Source organism: Gorilla gorilla, chromosome 4, assembly GCF_029281585.2.
Source record: "Gorilla gorilla gorilla isolate KB3781 chromosome 4, NHGRI_mGorGor1-v2.1_pri, whole genome shotgun sequence".
Lineage (NCBI taxonomy): Eukaryota > Metazoa > Chordata > Mammalia > Primates > Hominidae > Gorilla > Gorilla gorilla.
This window is the reverse complement of record NC_073228.2, coordinates 12,195,878-12,201,877: the sequence shown is the minus strand read 5'-3', so window position 1 is coordinate 12,201,877 and position 6,000 is coordinate 12,195,878.

Sequence of the window (6,000 nt, the reverse complement as noted above, 5' to 3'; positions counted from 1 at the left end):
GCAGAAGAATCACTGGAACCCGGGAGGCGGAGGTTGCAGTGAGCGAAGATCGTGCCACGGCACTCCAGCCTGGGCAATACAGCATTTCTATAGAGAAACTTTTTTTTTTTTTTTTTTAATAAATGCTACTCACGGCAGCAGAAGCTAAACACTGGAAACAACTCACCATCTATCAGCTATGGTCTGGTAAATAAACGATAAACTATGCAGCATCCCACCCCAGAATACCACGGAGAGGTTCAGCAAAGAAAGCAAGGCTCTCCATTGGATGGAGAGTGACCTTCTGGCCACAGTGCTAAGAAAAAAGGCCTGGCACGGCTGGGTGTGGTGGCTCATACCTATAATCCCAGCACTTTGGGAGGCGGAGACAGGTGGATCACCTGAAGTCAGGAGTTCGAGGCCAACCTGAGCAACATGGAGAAAACCTGTCTCTACTAAAAATACAAAATTAGCCGGGTGTGGTGGTGCATGCCTGTAATCTGAGCTATTCGGGAGGTTGAAGCAGGAGAATCGCTTGAACCCAGAAGGCGGAGGTTGCGATTAGCCGAGATCGCGCCATTGCACTCCAGCCTGGGCGACAAGAGCAAAAACCCTGCTCAAAAAAAAAAAAAAAAAAAAAAAGGCCCGGCACAGTGCAGCCTGTGGTGGCGTGCCACCGTGCCTGTGACAGAAAGAAACAAGCAGGAGGGCAGCTATGAGAAATGTTCTGAGGCCCCTTGCTAGGACAGGCACACCTCTGGAGGAGACAGCATTTGCTGCCCGTAGAGTGGGGAACTAGGTTGCTGGGGACAGGGAAGGAGGAAGGCTTTTCAGTATATATCCTCCTGAACCTTTTTTATTGTTGTTGTTTATTTATTTTTTTCTGAGACAGAGTCTCGCTCTGTCGCCCAGGCTGGGGTGCAGTGGCGCGATCTCGGCTCACTGCAACTCCGCCTCCTGGTTCAAGCAATTCTCTGCCTCAGCCTCCTGAGTATCCGGGATAACAGGCACCCGCCACCACACCAGCTGGTTTTTGTATTTTTTAGTAGAGATGGGGTTTCACCATCCTGGCCAGGCTGGTCTTGAACTCCTGACCTCATGATCCACCTGCCTCGGCCTCCCAAAGTGCCTGGATTACAGGCGTGAGCCACTGCGCCCAGCCCTCCTGAACGTTTTTATTTCATCACCTGGGCATGCCCCACTCTCCTGGCTGAGTTGACAGCCACCAAGGCGGATGGTGGCGGAGGAGGCACAGCCTGACTGGTGAGGTGCCGCCCTGCCCCGGTGGGAGCCCAGCCTCAGACCCTCACTCACCTGGGGAACCTGGACACGCTCTGGGCTGCCCTCTTCTCACCTATAAAACAGGATTTCCCAGTCCCTTCTTCTAAACTTCCCTGACTCCAATTGCAGTTCTTCTATTACTGAGAGTTTTGCCAACAACAGTGAGAGAAAGGGTCTTTTTTTTTTTTTAATAGGAAGTTCTTGGACAGATCTTTACACTCTCCCACCAAAAAGCAACAGGGTCTCTCTCTCTTTTGTGTGTACATCAAACAACATTTCTGTGTTTGGGTTCTTTCAGACAAGAAGTAACTCATCTGAGGAAGGGAGTGAAATCGAACAAGCATTCGATTTAGAGGGGGTCTTGCAATGCAGTTCTCCAATCTTTAAACCCACGGGTTGTTCCCAAAGGATTTATAGAGGATGCTGAGGCCGCCTCCGGGAGAGAGGAACAACGGTTAACACACTCAGGAACTGTGCGCTTGTTCTCATCACTTAGAATCCCTGAACTATTTGTTTCTAAGTAAGGGTTTCACTCCTAGATTTTAGACCTTTGAAAGTGTATGGTTTTGTTTGTTTTGTTTGGGTTTTTTTGTTTTGCTTTGTTTTGTTTTTTGAGATGGAGTCTCGCTCTGTCGCCCAGACTGGAGTGCAGTGGTGCCATCTCGGCTCACTGCAACCTCCGCCTCCTGGGTTCAAGCAATTCTCTGCTTCAGCCTCCCGAGTAGCTGGGATTACAGGCACGCACCACCACTCCCGGCTAATTTTTGTATTTTTAGTAGAGATCGGGTTTCACCATCTTAGCCAGGCTGGTCTTGAACTCCCAACCTTGTGATCCACCTGCCTCGGCCTCCCAAAGTGCTGGGATGACAGGCGTAAGTCACTGCACCTGGCCTGTTATTTTTTAAATTGTGAAAATACTGCATTTCACACTGGAAAATTACGCTCATAAAACCGTTTTGCACTGCAAAAATTCTGCACCAGGGAAAGGTCTTGGAAAAAGCCGAGGTGCCATGCGCGCGGAACTGCCGGACCAGCTGAGCATCAGGTTGCTCAGACATCACTGGATCACTTGCAATTACTAGAGTTACTGAGAAGTGGGGACAGAGGCAACCCCATCTACCCAGGGCGTGACTGTGAATTAGTGCAGACCCTCGGAGGGCACTTTGACAATAGCTAACTCAGAAAAGCAGAGCCATGTATCCTTTTTTCTTCCTTTCTCCCATAGAGAAGACATACCCTTTTAAGACAGCTCTGTGCATGCTATTCTGTAGATACGCTGGTACTTTGCACATGGGAAGACAAAGATGGTCATTGCTGCACTGTTTTAATAGTAAGAAACTGGAATCAGGGACCGATCTGATTGCAAAATTAATAAATGACACTCTTTAAAATAAAAGCTTCATGTAATGGAGACCTCCTGCAAGGGGACTGTCATCATAAATGAGCTCATTGTCCATTTCCCACCTCCTATAACTGTGTTCCTTAACCACCCCCTGCCTCCAGGATCTGGGCGGGGAAGGGGGGGCCTCCAGCCTGAGCCTGTCTTTAGGTGTGCTGCAATGAGCTAGGTGGCCTGGTGGGTGAGGGTGAGTGGAGTCCGAGAAACATACGGGGTTGCTCCAGCCTTTGACCTTGGAAGGCCTCCTGAGAGCAGGCTCTCCACCACTTCCAGAACAGCCTGCCCATTTGCCCCTCCCAGGCCAACATGGGAAACAGCAGGCCCAGGCTCCACGGTCCTGTACCTGATACAGTTTGTATTCTTCTGCCTCATGTGCACAGCGAGGGACTGGGCAGGCTGCCCTTTGTAAGAAGTGTTCTAAACGCTGAGAGCCCTGGGCTGCCTCTGGCTTGTCCTGGGTCAGGATCCAGGGGCGGACATGTGCATCGTGTGCCCAGGGGTCCTTAGGCAAACTGAAAGCTTGAGGGATCCTGCAAGTGCCTGAACTGTGCTTATTTTTACTTGAGTTCTGATACACAAACACGGTCTGTCCCGCATATGTAATATTTACATATTACATACACAGAAACGGCGTGACATTAACACAGCTAGCCTGTAAGTCACACCTTAGTCTTGCAAATGTGCAGAGGAGCTGGGGGCAAATTACGACATGAGATATTAAATGTGATGTAAATGTGTGATGTATTCTAAATCCTGAGTGTACCCCATGCAGACCGGCTGGTGGTGGTATCTGGTTCCTCCTTTTAGCCAACACCGCTGATGGCAGTAGGGAGACAGTGCTTTTAGAAAATCTAAGAGCTGTTTGAAAGTATTTGGTTAAGAAGTAACTACTGTTACCTAGTTACAGCTGCCAAATCCAGGGTCACTGGATTGATCTCAATTCCTGACTTTTCCATTGACTTCAGAGTGAGACATTCTTTGCTTTGGCATCTGTAATTTTCAATCCACAAGCATGGCGTGAAAATACTTATGCTTTCTTAGTAGCATTTCAGACACGAATAAGTTAATACTTGTCCTTATCACTTGCGTAGAAAGGAAATCAGTACTATACAAAGTCTGTACTCCCTGAATGTCTTCCTCTGTGCCTGGATTTTTAATATCTTTTTTCTGTGTGTCTTAAACATTCTCGTATATAATTAAGCATAACTGTGAGTGTAGGTAAACTATTCATATTCCAGGATTAATTTATGTAACCTTTCATTTAAAATTACTTTCATTTAAAATGTGTTTAAAGCAGATCCCTCTCATTCCTGTGGACCTGCAAAGTGTCCAGTACAGTGACCACCAGCTACATGTGGCTACTCCCACTGAAATGAATTAAAGTGAAATACAATTTAAAATTCGAGCCTTCAGTGGCACTAGCCACACTGCCAGTGCTCAGCAGTCCCAGGTGCCTAACGGCCACCACACTGGACGCAGTGGAAGGAGGCTCTGTCCATCCACTTCCATCACCCACAGATGGAGCTGCTGCTACGGTCTTATACTACTGGATATCTAGTAGTGCCCACATGATAGTACATACTAACTATCTGTCGAATGAATAATACAATAATTAGTTTTAACTTGTCTTAATAATTCTTAAAATGTGACAGTCAAAACGGAAGACGTCCGCTTGTTTTACACAGTTGGATTAGCTGGGGGTTATTCTTCCCTTCTGCCTATTCCCAGCTTTGTTTTTAGGGAATGTGCCACAGATTTTGGATCACACGTTCACAGAATGTATCTGATTATTTCATTCTGGCCAAATCTGTCATATTTGTTTCTCCAAATGAATTATCTAAATATTATTTTACCCAAACTGTTTGCAGTTGGGTAGATGATGTACATGTTAAACCTTCCTGGACGCTGATTTATTTTTTTCAATGTGTTAATATCAAATTCTAGCAAATTTATTTCTTAAGCAAAGAAATCATTTCCTTTTCAAAGCCTTCTTTTCTTTAAAAAGAAATCAAGCAAGTATCCCAGCATACCATGAGTCAAAGAGGAAACTGGAAACTTCCAGGGCAACATCTTAGACCCAAGATGAATTCTGCAAGGAAACGTGATGTGAAACTGATCCAGCTATTTGTAGGATTACAATAAATACACCTTTGCCCTCAACTCCACAATTTACTGCCAAGCTGCACAAGACAGGGATACAAAAGGAGCCGGCGGAGACACTGTTAGCGGATCCCTTCACTCCAGAGGCCAGTTTTATCCCAACACAAGGATTCTTTACTGCCTCTGCCCCTGAGTAAACAGACACCTTCCCCCCAAGGACATTTCCCTTTCTCCTGCCCTCTTTGCAAACAACATCTGAATTTGCAAGTACTCTCCAGGAAATCAAATGAATGTAACCTATCTAACCAAAGAAACTGAAGAACACGCCATAAATTGAAAGATCGGTTCCTACAGTTCAGTATTTTCTCCAGTAGGCCTTTCTGTTAAAACAAAAAAACACATTTCTCCTGCAGAACCCTTTATAAATATGGTTTTGATGATCACAGTTACATTGAGACAGTCTCCTACAACAAGAAACGACTTTTGGATCTGCTCAACAGAAAGAGAATTTTGCAGCTGTGTTCAAGGAAGCAAGAAAAGCAGAGAGTGAATTTTCATGGAGTTAGACTGCATTGAGACGAATGAAGCTAAGGCTCAGGTCTCTTTCATTACGTGTTTGACTTGTCCTGATTCAAAATCTAAATAACTTAAAGGGTGATTCTTCATGGAATTCGAATCTTAACACCGGAATAAAAGGGTAGCCTGCTGACGACGATCACAGGGAGGACACGGGGTCACCCCCACTTTCATAACATGGCCTGACCCTTTTCTGCCGCGGACAATTGATCCGAAGGACGCCGGCTGCCCAGCCCTGGCGGGCCACTACTGCCCTAGTCCTAAGTTAGGAACAGCCTTGCAAACCGCCCCCTCCCCCTCCATTTCATCAAAATCGGGGAACAAATTCAGAAAAGGTGCAGCTGGTTTTTTCCCTACACGTGCCCTAAAACTCGGGGGCTGGATCCACTTTTCATAGCTGTTTAATAAGAACTCCGGGCAGTTCGTATTACTTCTTTCTCAGAGTGCTTGGTGGTTTAAGTTAAAGCATTTTCCTCTCTCGCCTTTGGGGGAAAAAGCCTCCGCTGCTGGGGTTTGTGGGCCCCTCCCCCGGACTTCGTCTTCCTTTCCTTCCCCAGCCCCCGACCCGTTTTGCTCTCGTCCAAAACAGAGCGACTCCCCCGCTGCCGAGGAAAAGCCAGTTCAAGAAGCCGGGGGAAGGGTGGGGCCCCGCGTGCCCCGGAGCA